We start from the raw sequence: 19,136 nt of genomic DNA on the forward strand, positions 1-19,136 counted from the left end.
ACTGTTTATGTTTACTCCTGAGCACTGATGGGTCGGACTTGGCAGAGCAGGGCAGATCTGTTTCACTGTTGATTTCTCTTCTGCTCCTCCACATTCTTGCTCTGCTCCTCCTTCTGTCGTGGGGGAAAGTCTTAGTCCTTGGGGGCAGCAGCAAGATGTTCTCTTGCACAGATCACAGTCCAGATCTTTAGGGCACTTAGGGATCTCTAGGCACTGTTATAAAATCAGTGAAAAAGCAGATCCTTCTGGTTAGTCCAAAACTCATTCTAAAGAGACAGAGTACAAACAAAAGATGGGCAATGCGGCAGAGGAAAATGGTCATTTTCCAGTGGGGAACCATTTTTCAATGGCTCTGTGCCCACAGCAGCGCCGGTGCTGGCTGAGGGAAACTTGGAGTTTGCCATTGCCACCTCTGCTTGTTTTGAAGGATCGCTGAAGTTGGAATTCAGGCCCAAGGCTGGAGCATATCATGTGACAGGGCTCTGCGACGGCAGGGGAGCAGCCAGCAGTGCAGCAGGAGGATGCGAGTGCTGGAAGAGCAGCGAAGTTCTGTGAAAAATGTGTAGGGCAGTGGAAACCTCTTAATTCCTTTATTTGCATGACTAATCAGCTGGGTTTTCTGCTTGCTCCCCATGCAGCTAAGTTTATACTATTTATTTTGCACATCACTGAATTTAAATTCAAGTGCAGAAGAGGGGAATATAGGCACTTTCATTTGCTCAGCATATTTATAAAAGGCACAGAAATGAACATGTGGCATCAGATGAACACCTGGCAATCAAAGCAGGGAGAGCCAGCTGTTGCCTTTGTAATTGGAATTACAAATTCACACCATCCATCCTCTTCCTACCATACCCGCACCGCTCATGAAAGCGGAGGAGTTCACTCTAGGTGCATATGCTTGAGAAGAATCAGTCAAAGATAATGCTTGTGCTATCTGTTAAAAAAAGAAACTCTCCTTGCCTTTTCCTATAAGAAGTGATAGTTTTTAAGCCAGCTGTGCCTGCAACTCCCGGTTGCTACAGAATCCTGTCTGTGCTGGACAAGTCTTTTCTGCAGGGCATGAGACTTTCAACAACTTTGCAGTTTCCAAGTTGAACCCACTTCGTTCCTAACTTCCCTCCAGCTGATCCGCGCAGTATCCTTCATGCTTGAGTTCATAGGTCTCTCTTCTCCTCTGGCTTGTTTAGCAGCTGAGTTATTGAAGACCATGGGTAATAACAGATGCCTGTGTTACCCTCCCTTGCACAGCCTGTACTTGAAGGCATTGGTCAGGAATCCTATAAGTTAAAAAAATAGGGAAGCAGAGGACCAAAGGCATCTTGAACATACATACTGTACCTAAATGAAATAAAGAGTCAGACCCACCACTTGAGAATGTGTGAGTCAATAAAGTTTTATAAAAGAAACACATAAAGCTGCCATGGAAGTTTAACCATTGCATGCATCTAGGGTGAGTGCAATTCATTGGTGCTGGAGGAGGACCTTCAATACTGTTCCTTTTATCTCCCATGCTGGGATCCTTTATATAAAACATATGGAGGAGGCTGGAGTTTCTTCTGAGTGACTGCAGTGAAAATAAAAATTTTAAAAAATGCTCACATGCACACACATGCGTACGTACCCCAACAGATGTGAAGAAATTAAGATGGACTGACAGACAGGGTTGTGCTCACAGTAAAGCACATCTCCAGCAGCGGAGGGCAGAGGGGACCGACTTCTCCAGCAGCAGCTGATAGACACAAGCAGTTGAGCAGTTCACAGCCTCTCTGTTGTCCCCGTCATAAGATTTGTAGGTGGCTCTCAGCCAGCCACCAGGCTGACGGGTCAGGGGTCACGACCTGTTGATTTACCAAAGTATGATCAACTCACACAAATTATCGGCGTCAGAGAGCCCTGACAACTTCAATATGATGAACGATGAGAGCAATTGTTTGTGACATGTGAAAGCAGCGGGAGAGCGTCGTTCGGCGCGGCAGGAGCGGGGCTGCGGCAGGGCTGCGGGAGAGCTGGGGGCAGCCGTGGTCCCTCGCCAACCCCAGAGACCTGTCTTCTCTGCCTGGGGCCAAACCAAAACTCGGGGACCCACTGGGCAAAAGCAACTTTTCTCAGCACAGGCAAAGGTGGAAAGAAGGAAGCAAGAGGGGTTAGAATGTGTTTCAAGGGATGACTTGGTTGTTTTTTCTCACCGCTGTTGCACTAAGTGCAAAGAGCTGTTGAGGGATGGGGGCTTTAAATCTGATGGGAAGCACTAGGGGATTCAGATCTAGGAAAACCCTGGAGCTGGTGGTGTCTGTGCGGTTTAATCAAATGGATGTACCAGCTACTTCGAGTTATCTTTGGGGGCTGTTGTCAAAATCTTTAAAATCTTTTCTTTTTTTTTTTTTTTTCCCCCTTTTTTCCCAGCTTCGTTCACACAGGAAAAATTTTGCCTGGGGTGGGATGGGAAATTTATAGCTGCTGGGCATTTTGCTTTGATCCATCAATTCCCCTTAATCGACCATGCTATTCAGATGGGGGCAGAGGGTAGCAGAGGCAGTTGAAAGGATGCGGGGACTGCCGAGGGGTTCACGCAGGGGTGTCAAGTGCATGTGTGAGTGCACCTGCATGTGTGTGCAGCAGGAAGAAGACAGACCATGCTCCCGGAGCACCTTGGCAGCATTAGTCTCTGAGAAAATCTGTTTTTTTAAGAAGCTGTAGCATCCTTGCAGAAAATTCTCTTGCACTGAACATGCCCGCTGCCTCCACAGCCAGTCAGTGCTGCCCCTGCCTGGGGGAGCACGAGAGATGACGAGGATGGCCAAGCAGGTATCAGAGAGCATCTGTCAGGGAAGAGGCATGACCCAAGCCTGGCTTCCATCCCATTGTCTCCTACTGCTCTGCCTGGTCCATGTGAGCGGCTTCTCCTCACAATTAACAGAAATAAACAAACAAGCACTATTACAAATTCTCTGGCTGTTTTATTCACAGTGGTCATGTTGTACCCAGCCCATTGTCATGTTTATCTGAAGCCATTCATTTGGGGAAGGAGATGCACAAAGTAAGTATAATGATCAACTAAGCTAAGAGTTTTTAATTTCTTACTAAAAATCTTCAGAACATTTATTTTGTAGCCACCAAAGTGGCCACAACATATGAGCTAGTAGAGATGAAACATTGATCTTTTTCATCTATCTTTACCATAATAACCTTTTAAATATTTCTTATATATATATATAAAGTCAGAGGAAGGCAATGCTTTAAATTATATATGTCTAACCTTGGGTTTAAACCAAACAAAATAGTATTTAAAGAAATATTGAATAAATTATTTATTACCCTGGTCAATGGTTGCAGAAATACAGTTTATATAAACACATTACAGTTCCAGCCATTCTAAGTACTGAGTTTAGAAAAAAACCCAAACCCCTTAATGCAATTTTAATAAACCTAAAAAAAGTCATGCTCTTGTTTCAAGCTGAATAGTTTGCTGTTTCTGAATAATAATCATTCAAGACCTAAATCTAACCACAAGAGTTTAGTGTGCAGATGAAATATACTTGCTGGAAAACCCTTAAGAAATAGATGTTTGATTCAGGATCTGAGTCAGTAAAACAAGATGTGATGGTTTAGTGGGACTGATGTTAAATAATAGAAAATGAGGACAACCAATCTAGAAAGAAAAGGTATGACTTTTTAGGAGGATTATTAATAAATTAATAGCTGTGTGCATGGATGGAGTACAAACAAGTCAACAACAGATCATTATTCCCTTAAATGAATATGATGAGCAGATCCCTCCAGAAGGAAGTTAAGTTATTTGTGCTGGAGTAAAGACCATGTGGGATGGATGGATGGATGGATGGATGGATGCAGAGATAAGATATATATGGTGTACACAGGGACACAGACACACATGCATGCACTCACACCCATACATTTATATAAAGCGGATTCTTCAAGTGTATCTTTTATTGTTCTCCAAGGGTCAATCTGTAATACTCTAGCATTTAATCGTATTTTTGCCTCACATAAAATCTTACTGTGTTTTAGTGGGTGAGTCATGGTATATGAAACTGTACTAGATTCAGCTCTGCTATATCAGGTATAATTAAAGATCAGCCCTTTTCCACATCACATTTTTATTGCTAGAGATAGTCATGGCTTTTTCTAAAAGGAAAAAGCGAAAACCAAAAAGGGCCTTTTGTCAAAAAATGCTGATTTCTTGCCATCAAGGCTTTCTACGGAAAAAGTTAATGGTTTTGCATTTTTAATTAAATAGCTTTTTTAATTGTTGGAACATAAGTTTCAAAACAAACAAAAAAAAATTCCAGTTTTTCAGTTCAAAACAAGATTGTTTGAAATGTACGTTAATTAGCATACAAAAATAACAATCCCAGTACTAAAATAAAATGTCTCGGAATGATCAAAACATAAACAGGTTTCCATAGCCCTGAAGTGATATAATTTTTTTGCTTTACAGTTTTCAGGCTTTTCATTGTTTGTCAAAATGAGCAAAAAATATTTTTTTAAATACACGAGAGATTAGGAGAACAATATTTTGCCCAATTTGAGTACTGCTCAGAATAAGTAGGAGTATCAGAGCCTGGACAGAATAAATGAATAAATACATTAAAAAATAATAGATCAAAGCAATCTGGTTTTGAGCAAGAAAGCCCTTCCAATTTAAGGGTCAGCAGTTTTGACACAGATATACAAATATTCATGTGTGTATTAAAATAAAACCAGCAGGATATATAAATCTATACACACATGCACATCTACCCTCTCTAATCACTTTATTTGATTTTTGTATTTGGCTTTTTCTTTTCCATGCCAATGTGCCGCGCAAATTTCATGTGGAAACTTCATAGCTAAAACAATCACCACAAAAACCTGGATTAATGATTAACTCTGAATCAAGAGTTATAAGCACTCATCAAGGTAATACATGATACAATTTAGCCATTTCCTTTCTCTTTTCAGTTTTTCAAAAGGGGCAAGGGAGCATGAAGAATAAAGCCAGGCATCCTTATTTGGTTGAAATAATAGCCAGTATACCAGAACTTCAGACAAATCCTTCTTGCTTTCTTTCAGTGGCCTTAACCATTTTGATCTCATTTCATCATTGAATGGACCCCTTAACAGAGAGTGACCCCATATTTTAGGACTGAAAACATACACCTTGTTAGTGTGAGTTTATTTTTTTGTTGTTTGAAAAGTGGGCAAATGTAGTCAAAGCTCTCACAAAACATCACAAGAGGCTCTTTCTTCTTTCATGGCACATTGAACATGTAAAGTAATCATTGTTTACAATACAGAGGCAGATAGCAAAGACGTGTTTGTTGTCTCATGCTGTATCTAATTATGCATTAGATTTTGATTTCAGTTGTTTTGCCTTTCCATGTTATTTTAATTTTGAATGATGATCACTGAAGGGAAAAAAAAAAAAAGAGAAAAAAAAAGACAGGGATGTGTCAGCAAGGCAGCAGTCCCCCATTGCGGAGCACATGTAGGTTGGACCTGGAGCACCGTGCTTGGCACTGGGCACCTCATTACCACAGGCAAATTGGAGGAGTTGGAGATGGCTGTGAGCACGATGAAGGGACTGCTAGGACTGGCTTGGGGAGAAAGATTAAAAGACTGAAATATGTATAGACTGGGCAAGTGACGAGGCAGCCCCCATCCCCACGCAGAGGCTCTGTGTGCCGGAGGGAGGGGAGTCATTTCCAGCAAGCCCGAGAAACTCCACTACAGAGAAATGAGGTGATACGGAGCAGGAGGAAGATGCAAGAGCAATCTCAGGAGCTTCTGGTTTGGGCTGTGAAATGGCAGTGAGCCCTGGAACAGCCTCTCCAAAGAAGCTGCAGAATGTCCTTCACTCAGGATGTTTAAGTGGGTCTGAGCTGATCGTGACGAAGTTCCCAGTGGGAGCAATCCTGGCAATGCCCTGGGTGCATCAGCATACCATTTGCACTCCTCTCTTTTGTTCCTCTCTCCCTTCTTGTTGGCTATTTGCTTATTTGCTCATAATGCTCACATAATTTGAAGCTTCCTAATACTATAATCCTAATGCCTTTTATCGGCTCCGAAGGGCCTTTACACCCAGCCAGGGAGCTCTCAGCCTCCTAATTCCATCAATTCTGCTCTCGATGCCAAGGACAAGATTGCAGCATCCTGAGACAAATGTGGGGAAATTAAGCATGGGATGATGAGAGAAGTACTAACTCACTTTTCACCTTCCTGTCTGTTCCAGAGGAAGATCTAGTTCAAGCAGGGAAGAAGTTTGAAAGAGGGTTCCCATGCCTGGCTCCAACACTGACTTCTGTTTGACCCATAGACAAGACCATGCCATGGATTTTCCCAGGATCACAGCACTCCAAGTCCTGCCAAGGACACTGTCAGACACAGGCAGCACCGATCAGGATGTGTTTAAATACTGCAGTCCTGTGGGTAATCTTAGGATGTGTACTTAGACTGAAACTGGCTTCTGCTGGGCAGGAGAAAGGTGAAAATGGATCCATTCGAGCAAAAAATTGTATGAAAAGATTTGGAATGTTACAGATATTTTTTTCTCTAAAAAACTTCCAACTTTTTTCAACCATCTCTAGTGAGCATATTAGATGAAGAGGATTAGCATAAGCAATCCTGCTCAATGCAAAACTTGTAAATATTGAACAAAACCTGACAATTAGCCAGGAATAAAAAGGCAAAATATAACTACAGAGAAAAAAAAACAGTTAAAAATTAATTGAAGTTACCCCCAAAATAAGGACATCCACTTATGCAAAACCCAAATATTTTGAGACAGTGGAAAGGAGAGATCAGACATCTGCGTATAGACGTTGATAAACAGATAGAAAAATAAATGAGAGCTGTGTGTGAGTAAGCCAGGGGCCTCGATTCCAAAAATGTCAAAGGAAAGACTCATATAGATATCAGCAGACGGTGGATCAGACCCCAAGCCCTAAATGGACAATCCAGAATATTACAAATCACTCTTGGGATCAAGTTGCATCCATGTCATCTAATTACAGATAAAACTACAGAGTATTTAACATCTCGTTAATTTAAATACCTGGGGCCATATCACACCATCAATTTTTAAGTAGATGTCCCCATTGATATCAAAGACGAGTTCACACAATATGGCCCACGTAGTTGAATCTTAAGGGACAAAGCAGACAAAGAGAGGGAGAGAGACATGCAGCAAAATATTCCCCTTTCTTCCACTCCCTTTTTCAAGCTCCTTCCTTTCTCTTGGTTGCCTGCACATTTTGCTAGCTGGTCTCTGAGTGTGATATCCATAGTCATCATTCTATAAGGGTGATGCTGATCTATGTTCCCAAGATGAGGATCCTCAAGTTCAATTTTAAGCTCCTTTACTGAAATGAGGTCTTCAGTAGCAGGAGGGTTATCACGTTTCTTTTTCAAACTGTCAGAGTTTGTCAGAAAAATTACAGATTTTAACATTTGTTCTGTTTTGTTTGGTTTTGTTTCTGATCCTGCCTAAAAAAATGAGAGAAAACACAGACACCGACATTAGATATGTCAGAGAATATTTTACAATTTGCTTGACAAAAAGTGGGTTCCTTATGAAAACATATTTTAAATCATGGTTTTAATATTTTTAAAATATATATTTTTTTTTTTTCGAAACAGTCTCGAGTGAAATGCAGCAGAAATAATGTTGCTTTTGTTTTTTGAGAGTCAGAACATTTCAGACATCTGGGATTTTGATTTTTGCCATCATCTCCCATTTTCTTTTCCCCATCATCTCTTATTTTCCTTCGTATTTTTTCAGTCATGCACCTGGCAGAGAAATGTCTTTTAATAGTTACAACAGTGGTAAGAGGAAGAAAACAGAATCACTGAATCGTTGAAGTTGGAAGACCTCTGCAGATCATCTTGTCCAACCCTCAAACAAAATAGGACAAAAGGGGGCTTTTGGAAAGGTAACATTTTTCCTCCAAATCAAGCTTTAAGAAATGAGATCAGCTTCAACAGATTTTGGAGGGATTAAATAATTTTTTCATTTTTTTGGCCAGGTCCTCTTAGTAACATTGTAATCATGACAGGACAGGTGTGCAAATCCCATAAACCCACTACCTTTGTCTTCTAGTGGCCCCTTTCACACTTCTAGTAGTGAAAGAACTGTTCTTACGTTTAGTGTAATAGTGATACCACCTACTGTGTCAGAGTCTCTTTTTTAAAATTGTTTGAGATGTTTGCCCTTTCCTTTGCCCTTAAAAACTGCTCACGAATACACATCAGATTGTGGCTATGAGTTTTCCTGCTGAGTTCAGTGACTCTTCACAGATGTAAAATTAAATTCAAGTTGAAGTACCTTTCTAATCAAACCTCAAAATCAATACAACCACATAAACTTGATTCAACTTTCACTTTAGTTGGAATCAGAGATTGAAATGTGCTGTGTAAGACTCAGACTGTTATAAGAGGAGTTTGGTCTTTGTCAAAAAATACAAAAAACTTTCTTGTTATTTAGTTCTACACTTTAGAAGAGCAAAATAAACCTCTGTTAGGTGTACCATGTCCTGTTCTTGATGAATCTCTACCTAAAAGCTTGAGGAGGTTAAGATACCATATGCCAAAACACCCTTTCTCTCCAAATGGGAATTTATTCCAGGGCTTTCATTAAAGTTGAAGGATTCAGTTCTTATCACTTAATAATACAGGTGTCACCAACAAAGTAGTCAGCGGAGAAAATGGTGGCAGAAAGGCCACACTGCAAGAAATGACATTTCTTTTGACTCTCTAGACTTCTGCTTTGCAAGTAAAATTTCCACAGAAACTCAGATGCCACACTTTTTCTTTTTTGATATTAAGAATGTTTCACTACCACTATGATAAAAGCCACTGCCTCTACCAGATAGTTTGCAGGAATAAGCCTTCTCTGGCTCTTTTAGGAGAGCTTCATGTTCTCAAGTTGCTGTGTTCCATTGATTTTGGATATTTACTTTCTGCAAAGACCAAAATGATGAACATGAACCAAAGCCACTCAAAGGGTCAACCAAAACTACTTGGCTGCAATGAGGTGTCAAGTGATTTTATCACCACAGACTGAAGTGGTTTTGACTTTTTCAAATGTTTCTGAAGCTCGTATGGAAGTTTTGATATGAGAATATTTTTCACTTTCATAACATCATCACTAATTTTGAACTAAAGAACACAATGCATCAATCAATCAAAAGCAATAAGTGATTTAGGTGCTTTTAGTTTACAACATGAAGATATTCAGTACATTAGGAGTTTTTCATAAGTACTCATCACCTGCAGAAATCATACCTCTTTCAGAAGTCACTAGGGATGCTTCCAAATTCGTTAGAAATGTGAAGAGTAAATGAACAATGCCATTAAATTTGGAAAAGAAAATACCCAAGGGCATAAGCCTTCTGAACCTAGTCTGTCCTCCAATATGAAAATACTTACATCCAAATTTAAATTCTTGGTTAACAATGTCATTCTATTTTTGGTTCTAATTTTTATTTTGATCCTAAAAAATTCCACACACACCCCGAAGGTTTTTTCCTTTTCATATTTCTCCAAGGTTGTGAGAACAGAGTCCCAAATATTTTGCAATATGAAATCCAGTTTATAAATAGCAACTGTGTGCATTTGTACAAGAAAGAATCATAAAGTTGTGTAAATCAGACGAAATCTTTGGAAGCTGATGGAGTCTTTCCATTGACTTCATCAGCTTTGGAGCAGGACATAACGTAGGAGGCTTTTACTTTTATTGGACATTTAGGGCTTATTTTGGAACATGTCAGTAAGAGGTAGGATGGAATTAATTTGGACAGAAATAAAACCAATACCACCAGATACAGCTCCATAGGAAAAGTGAAGTGTTTAAAGAAATAGGCTGAAGGGCCAGGCCAGGATTACTGTTTAGCAGGGGCAGAGACCACAAGAGAAGAGGCTGCTGAAGTAAACACTTGGACAACAGGGGAAAAATCTTAAGTGACGATACAGATAATGCAAGGTCCACAGAAAAGGAAAAAAGTGCAGAGAGAACATTAAGTGAAAAACTCAGGAAATGGAACAAAGGAAGAAAGGCAGAGATTCAAAGGTCACCTAGGAAAGTTTCTGAGCTTTCTGTATACAAATGTGAGAAGCATAACAAAGGAACCAGGGGAAACAGAGAGACCAAGAGGTATCTCAGACGGGATTCGATTGATCACTCCCTTCGTGAACTTTTCGAAGCGTTTATTGGATGGCACTTAAGTGCACAAGTAGCCGCAGACACATAAAATAGTATCAAGTGTTCTAAAACTACACACTGGTTTGCATCATCTGCTGGGGGTCCCTCTGCCATGGCCTGCTGTGATACAGTGGTGGAAAAGAATGTTCAAATACCTGAAACTGGGAAGATCTGCAGGACCTTGTCATCGAGGATCTCTGAGTAGGAGATGTGCTGAGGAGCAATCTGCTGCAATGACCTCCAGCACCCCAGACAGCATAGCATTGTTGGTGAAAACTCTCTTCTTCCTACCCTTTCTCCCCTAAAATAACTATTTTTGAAGTAGACAGTCCCAAGCTCCCTGCTCCACTGGGAATGAAGAAATCACAGTCCAGCCATTAGGTACTCTCCTTGAAAGTTTTCACTACTCCTTCCTCCCCATATGTCACTGACTAGGAAAATGAGGTAATTAGGCACAGCTGGGCTGGCTACAGCTGTAGGGGATTGCAGGGGGCCCTGTGGCTCCTGTGTATAAAGAGAGACAGTTATGCCTTGGGACTACAGTACTGAGAAGTTTACAGCCCTTTGAGAAGAGTCTTCTCTGAACTGTGTTTGGATGAGACACCAGCAAGTGAAAAGCCCTGGAAGGTGGGCAATGGAGTATCTCATTTCAGTGTTCCTTTTGCTAGCAGCTCCCTGGCCAGAAATAGGGTTGCAACCAAAGGGAAGGTTTGCAGCTTTATCTTCTTCCACTATAGCCATGAGCATGTGTGCAGTTTAGAATAATTTCTACTTGTCTATATGTTGATAGCTGTATTTGAGTAAGAATGTCCTCTGCCTTCACTTTCCCAAAGGGAAATGTTTATTATAGGGGCACTTCTAAACAGGGTACGTATGCATCTGGCACTGTGTCAGCTCTCTGTATTTCAGGAGAAGCTGCATGTGGAGCTCATGGTAGAACAGTGGTTAAGCATGGCATATTCACTTCAGTGATTTTCCCAGTTTCTCTGCTGTCAGTTCTTTTTGCTGGAAGGGATTGGTGCAGAGTCTTAGATAACTGTGCGTTAATGTGAATAACGCACAGAGACTCCACTGTAGGCTTAATTGCAATCACATCTTCAGAAGTGTGGAGCTTTAAAGGGAAAAGATGGGTTTAACAAATAGGACAGGGAGCCTTGTAACACAGAAAGAGGATACACCGCCGGAGTTGTTGCCAGTTCTCTGGCTAACCACTCACAACTGTTTTAAAGGCCAGGAGAAAGGTTGAGTCAAGCCAGTAACACTGCCCACAAAATTTCAAGACTTTAGATATAAACAAGTCTGATTCTCAGCTGTCTTTCTTGCAGCAAAGACAGGCTTATATGAAGCTGATTCTGGCAGGGAGAAAGTTTGGGTCAGGATATGTCTCATCTCACAGAACAGTTGTTATTGAAGGATCCATTCAGGAGTTACCCTTTTTCTCCATCCTACCTAACCATGCTATTTCTATGAGAAACATATTATTATTACATTAGGGGTATGGTCATTCCCCCTACCAGTCCTTTTTATGCATCTTGGTTGAAGTCACACCACATTGAGTTGCTTGTTCTCAGCAGCACAGCCAAGTGCAGGAGTCTGGTGAAATACTGCCAAAGGGCTCCAGTAAGCGAGTGTGGTAATTCAGAGGCAGTATATTCCCTCTGCTTCAATACTGTGTGACTGTCTGCTTAAAGGTGGAAGAATTTGTGCTGGAGGCAACCTTTGATTGACACACAAAACCAAAATCTTATTGTTTCACCTGGGAGTTTCAGCAGTGCTTACTATTGGCTTCTGGTTTTTTACCTTTCCCATTAATGGGAGCAGATGTAGGTTAATATATAGGACTTTGAAAACATTACTTTTGAAATATTTAAGGTGCTTTGTGCCACTTTCTGCAAAATTGAAGATGTAGTGACCAAAGAATATTACATTTTGCTTAAGTAAATTCCTCCTGTGCTTTCAATAATAGTTTGAATTACTTCCTAGAAAGTGATAGACTGTTAAGATATTGCTATCTTTCATCCTAAAGTGATGTAATTCGGGGGAGATATGAGCCCTTACATGGCTCTGAGTTTCTCGCCATGACTTACTGTTTTACCACAATGAATTAGAAGGCGACAGGGAATTGCTGCTGTAACTGAGTGAGAACCATACCAGCTTTGCATCCTGGTGTGGCACTGCCATATGTAAGGGATGCTTTCTCATGCTGCTGTTCAGTCCACGCTGTCACTAGGCATGCACACTCAACTACAGGAAGATCTCAGGGCTGCCTGTGATGTGTGATGGAAAACATGCTCCAAAGTGCTCAGCTTTCAGTCGTGTACTGCAGATATCAATCGTCCTAGCATAGCCAGCTCTGCTGGAAAGTCAGCCTACATTTTTGAGTCTATATTAAAGACCTTTAACCTTGGTACCTAATTCTCAGGATGCCGAGATGAGATCCCTAGTTCCTGAAGTACTGGGAGCTCTTAGCGCTGTTGATTTGAATCCCAGATCCCTTCATCCCATCTAGAAAGCAACAAACTTCCTACTGAAGGAAATCTTTCAGCTTTTACCAAGCTTCTCTGGCTTTTTAAATCTAAGAAACAGAAGCATGTTACTTAAAGGAATCAGTCTGCATCTGATAAATGCACCTCCCTTTCTTGGCTGGAGCTAAAATACTTACAGTATAGTTTAGCTTTTTTGTTTCCTCAAGAGATAGTGCACACATGCCCTAACTGAGTGATTGTCAATAATTTGAGAGCAAAATTTGTTGCTGACCTACCAACTGCTCATTCTGAATGTGGTAGTTACCTCTAATTTGAAAAAGACTCCTCCACAGCTAATGCCTTTGATCCTGGTTATCTGTAGTTCATGAAAAGTAATTGGGGTCCAAGCCACTGCCTATTTTTGTTCTGCTTTGTTTTTGTCTTGAACCCCGTGGAGCCTTTTCTTAATGGACTGTATTTTTAACATTTCCCAGTGTGTCTGGAACTTGGGAAAGATTTTTTAAATGTAAGTTGAATTCTGAATATGCAAATATAGAATTTGATTCCTTATTCACTCTTAAATACTGTGGGGTTTAAATCAGAGGAAGTGAGAGTTGGTGCTGACATGGATATGCATATGTGCTCTCTCTCCACGAGCTTAATTAAGAGTTCTTAGTAAATGTATTGCACACAGTAGTTCAATTTAAAAAAAAAAAAAAAAAACTACTAAAAGGCACTGTATTCTTTCTGTACAATATCTTTTTGAGAGCAACAAGGAATGTATTTGGGGACAGAGGTTTGGCAGTAGTCCACATTGATCTGTGCAATATCATCCCTTGATTTGTTTTTCTAACAGGTCCTGGAAGCAAAAACGTAAAATCTTTTAAATGGGTCAAATACAAGAGAAGCAAGACTCACCCAGCAATCCATCCCAAGGAAAGGAAACACATCAGGATAGCTGAAATTAGGCAATTCTGACCCCTTGATGTTGGCATATTAACTATAGAGAAACTCAGCCAGCACGTAAGGCATTTGAAACACAACACCAAGGTTGTTCAACTTTATGATGATTCAGACACTCATCGATGAACTCTGGTCATATTCACCAAGTGCAGAAGCCCACCAGCCATCAGCCGTCAAGGACTCTAACATGTCCCGTGCCTTGCCTGCAAGAAGCTGTGTCACCAAGCAAGGAAATTGCTAATAATTTAATGATGAGTCTGGCTAAACACGTTTTATGCTCAAGAGAAGGATAGGAGTTGGAAAGAACCAGCTGATTCAGATGTTCTTCAAAAACATTTTGTAGCAGGGGAATCTTTCTAGAAGAGGAATGAGAAAGCAAACATATGGGATCCACTCCTTTAAAAAGAGGTAGACCAGGGTGGAGAGGGTGCAAAGGGACGGAGGAGGGGTGGTTGAGACAACATTAGGGGAAGTTGGCTTTGGAGCAGAAGCTATACACTGGAGAAGTGGAGTATTATATTTTCTTCTGGGGAAAGGGGAGGAATCATCATCTTGATGGCTTGGGAAGAGGTTTCATGCCTGCAAGTGTTGAGTTTCCACTTGGCAGCTGGTGAACTGTGACTGCTAGCAGAGCAGTGCATCTGGTAGGGAAACTCCCATAGCCTTTTCCATGCCCAGCACTGGAGATGGTTCTTCTCTGTGCATTGCTCACAGGAAAACACCACCAATGTCTTGCTTCCCATAGGATGGCATCTTGTATCTCAAACCAATTGTGAACACTTCAACTCTTTCTTCTAAAGCTGTCTTAACTGAATTGGAACAAGTTTTGTTTCTAATATTCTTGATGTGTGTATGGCAGGTAGAACTTTGGAGAGATCCTGTGAAACATCTTTGTTTTCTTAATGCTGCAGCTCCTTTGACCTGCTGATCATTTCCATTCACATGTATCAATACAAGAAGAGTTTCTTGGTAGCAACGACAATACTTCTCAGAGACATGGCTTAAGCTGGGGGTGCTCCACTGCTACCTGAGCAAAATGGGCAGGGTGTCTGTATGTTCCCACCATGGTCTGGCATGGTTCCTTTTCACCCCAAGCAAGTGCAAGAATGTTTCTCAGACTATTTCTTCATACAAAATCCTCTCATAATACCAAAACTTGCTCTTTTCATACATGTATAAGAGTTTGATAGAGTACTAGATCTCAGTGAAAGTTCATTTGCTTTTGGTTTTTTGCTATTGTGTTTGTTTCAAAAATCCCTTTGTCATCATTTTCACATTCTGTTTCCATTCAAACAAAGAGCAGCTTTACATGGGGAAAGAAAAGGTCAGAGGTTACTTAGAGCATGCCAAAGAAAATAAAAGGGTAGCACATATACAAATGTTTTCACCATTCTGGCCTGATTTTGCAATCTGGGACTGTGCTCAGCTTTCACTAACATCACATCTTAGGGCATGCGTCCCACTTGCAATTGCTTTCAATAGAAGGCAAGGGCAACTAGTTCCCTGAGATACTCAATCCTTTACAGATGCTTTATAGGACCACAGTAACCACAGAAAGTCCACATCCAAGCTCCATGCTATGTTCTCTCGCAGATCAGAGCAGATTTGTTACTGATTTCAGCAGGAACTGTGCAAACTATCTGAGGGAGTATTTAATTCTATATAACGTAACAGCATGTTGCCGTGAAACCCCTTACCGGGGCAGAAGCCCACTCCCACACACCGAAACAGATCTGCTGTTGCATACTTCACCCCTGATTAACTAGTGGAGTTTCCCAGATGTTCAGCACCACGTACCAGTATAAATTGTGCCACTGCCGCTAAACTTAAAACTCTACTTTCAAGGACCAATGATTTTCACAAGCAAAAAAGCCAAATGTATTTAAATAACATCTACATACAAGGTCAAATAAGTTCAATATCCCCTTGGGCAGTTACTGAACAGTGTATGTCTATGTTTAGGGACTGAAAAAGACCTTTGGAAAGATTTGCAGAAGTTCCTCTACTTTAGGAAAAAGGCAAAATACTTTTTCCACAAACCTGATATTTTGAATCCTCCTATCTCTGCACGCTGAGGTTTTATTTTCTTTAGTTTTTCAAAGTGCAACTGCCTATAACAGTACAGGATCACGGCAAGATGCTGGGAAGTGCTTGCCCTTTCCCTCAGACCTGGAGATATTCCCAGTTCACAAGTTGACCCAGCAAGATCGTGTTTAGGAAGTTGCAAATTAGTGCACCTGAACCCCATGGCTCTGTACACTCATTTAAAATGTTTTTTGCTAGGTACTGCAGTATTAAATACAAGGTCCAGAACAAAGAACTCTTATGTATGTCCTCAGAAATTATATTACTGAAAGCTGTGTATGGTCCTAGATCCGTATTAAATTCCTCCTAAGGCTTTACCATCCAGTCCTCATGAAATCCAATCTAAAAAAGTTCACACGTCCTATGAGTGGGTCTCATACATAATCACTCACGGTGAATTACTCACCGTGAAAATGTATGCAAATGCATTCCCACCAGTTAATCCAGGGCCACAGATACTGCTGAAAGTGTGCCTTGCTGAACAAGGAATATAAAGGAGTGGTGGCTATCTTGCTTAGATTAACTGTACATGCTAGGCACAGTTTGGGTTTTGGATTAATATCATTCTGTGAGAAAAAAAAATGAGTGGGTGGTGGAGCATCCATGATCTCTCCTTTATTTATTTATTTTCCAAGGTCCCATAGTTTCTGCTTCTTTCATTTGCTGGTATTTTTAGTGAGCTCAGGAATTATTTGGTAAGATATTCAAGATTTCTAGTGGGATTTCTTGATAATGGACAGATTCTTTCTCTTCATAATGATAGCTGAGCTTCTTGAGAGCAAAGAGACACTTTGTTCTTTGTTCTCAAGGAGACAAACTGTTATTTCTTTCCCTGAAGAAGCTTCTAATATGATGGGTGAAATATCAGGAATAATTAGACCAAATGGTGATGTAAATCCCACTAGAAATAATGCATCCGTTATTTCATTTTATGCCTATCGCTCTAGTTTCTGCCTGATTTAAGTCCATGTGAAGAAAGCTGTGGGTATTCCCTTTATAAGAACTACAATAAATTTCTTCATTGAATATTTACTAGTCCTGAGTTGCTCCTTTTTTGTTGGACCATCATTACACAATTAAAAAATAAGAAGGTAATTTAGCCTTTTCAAGGGCTGGTATTGCTTAATTTCAGGGGAGGGGGGCTGACAGTTGAAAGGTTAATGTATTTCACTGATTGGGCCCCTGGGGTTCATTTTCTGGAAAAAAAAAAAAAAAAAGCTCTTTCAGTTTTTATTAAGAAACCCGTGTAATGAAAAGGGGGAAAGCAGCTCTTATTTGGCGCATGAGAGGCAGTGACTGCAGGAGCCCACGTTTCCCTCCCTGGCTCAGCACTCAGCCACCCCCTTTGCCTCACTCCCCTGGATATGGGGAAGGCAAGGACGTGGTCTGGCTCTGTCATGGGCTTTGCCGTGTCCTGACCCATCAGCACAGTGTCCTTTTGGAGAGACAATCCTGCTGGGAGCGACTCTGGGACCGCATGGTGGCCTTGTCATAGCTCTGGGGGTGAGGAGTGAGGGATCCTGTACACCATATAAATTATGGAAGTCCCAGAAGTAAACTTGCTTGTTGTCACCCACCTTGTAGGGCTGGGTGCTGTGGGCAGCCCATAGTCACCCAGTGGGGACTGCTGACACAAAGCCCATCTCTTTTGGCCCCAGATGACAGCACCCTGGCTCCACAACCCAGCCAGTCTGCAGTGTCAAGTGTTGGCTGGCCAATGCCATGTTGATGACCAGGAGGAACCCCTTCTTCCCACCCATGGCTCGAAGGCTTGTCTGGCCTCTGGCCTCAGATCAGCAATTTAAAATAAGTAGAGCACTTTGGAGAAGGAGAAATTAAACCACAAGAAAACATTGTCAGCATTTTTCCTGAAGTTTTACTGTTGAACCCACATCTAGACCCTTTCCCACTGATATTCCCCTCTCGTGCTCCTGCTCACTGTTCATTCCCTACTACAATCTTGAGCTTGACAATTGACAAGCGAAGGACTGTTTTTCTAAGGTTTAAGCAAACTCTGGGAAATACCCTCTTCACACAATTAAATGCATTCACGCTAACACAGCCTTATGATTCACAGGCTGACTGAAAAGCTGATAGCTCCACGGTGTTTTAAGAGGTAGCAATGCTTTGTACCAGCTTGGCATACACATAACTATTAGTAGGGAGAAAAGATAGTGGTCATATAAATTACTTGATGTTGGTTATTTCTCGCTGCAGTTAGCAAGGGAAGTTTCTTGATCTGAGATCTTTTTAGTGAGAGTGCACTAAGTCTTTCCCATTAGGTAAGTTAGCATGCGAGTGACATTGCTTGACAAAGTTTAACTTGCTTAATTTTAATGTCTGCATCAGAAGATTTTAATCCATTATTAAAAGAATTTTGTAAAACCTCCACAGTGCTGATGTCTCTGGGTGATATTTTTATTATTATGAAATCCGTGAAACTCAGCATTTATAGGCACAATGAGGCAGTAAAAAAATATAAAATAGAAATAAAATCATTTGCTTGGGCTGGGAAATTCTGAACATTGGAGAAAAGGTTAACAAAATAAAACAAAAATGTCTCAGTCTTCAAGCATCTAGAAGAATTGTAAGAATGTCCCTTCGCTGTCTTTTTTTGTACCCCCTAGAAAAATTGTTTCCCTCTCAGCCCTTAATGAGATGTTTTTAGCAGTGTTTGTCTATCCCAAATTACCATGTGAGATGAGCATTGGAAGTAATGTGGTTTTAGTTTGGGAAGTTGTGCTGGGGATGGAGCCTGTGTGCACTGCAGAGCGAGGCAGGGTCGGGAGTGCTGCCTTTGCTGCCGGGGACTGTCTCTCTGCTGGCTTTTGCTCTGCTTATCAATACACTTTATAGACTGAAATGAATCAAGAAAGCGGGGAGAAAAAAAGTTCCGTCTCTCACCCCGGTGAAGAATTTGTATTCGTTTATTTTAACAAAATTAAACTGCTCAGAAATGAATGAGAAAAAAAGATATTTTAATAAAGAGAGAAAAAATCTCAATGAGTTAAACATAATACTAACTAAGAAAATAGAAGAATGGACATTTCTACACATCCAGTTAAAAATCAGTTTCAAAATTCGTGCAGATATTTTGAAGTAAAATACCTTTCTGACTCCTAGTTTGGCTGTACTAAATTCATGGAGATAAAACGCCTTTGTTTTCTGTAGTCTGAGCTTCAGAAAAGGATTGCAGCTACAAGGAGAAATTCCGTATCCTGCTTATCTCTCTTCCCTTAGATGTGATGGGCTGCTAAAAATAAATATGTAAAATTCAACATATCCATAATCCTGGAAAAATTGGTTGTAACTAACAGATAATGATGACTTGGCTAATTAATGGAATAAACTGAGGAGGACCAAGATAAAGCTGTGGTAAATTTTGGTAATGAGCCACATTCAAAGAAACCAGATGCCTATAT

Source organism: Athene cunicularia, assembly GCF_003259725.1.
Source record: "Athene cunicularia isolate RWA chromosome 6 unlocalized genomic scaffold, athCun1 chr6_part1, whole genome shotgun sequence".
Classification (NCBI taxonomy): Eukaryota; Metazoa; Chordata; class Aves; order Strigiformes; family Strigidae; genus Athene; species Athene cunicularia.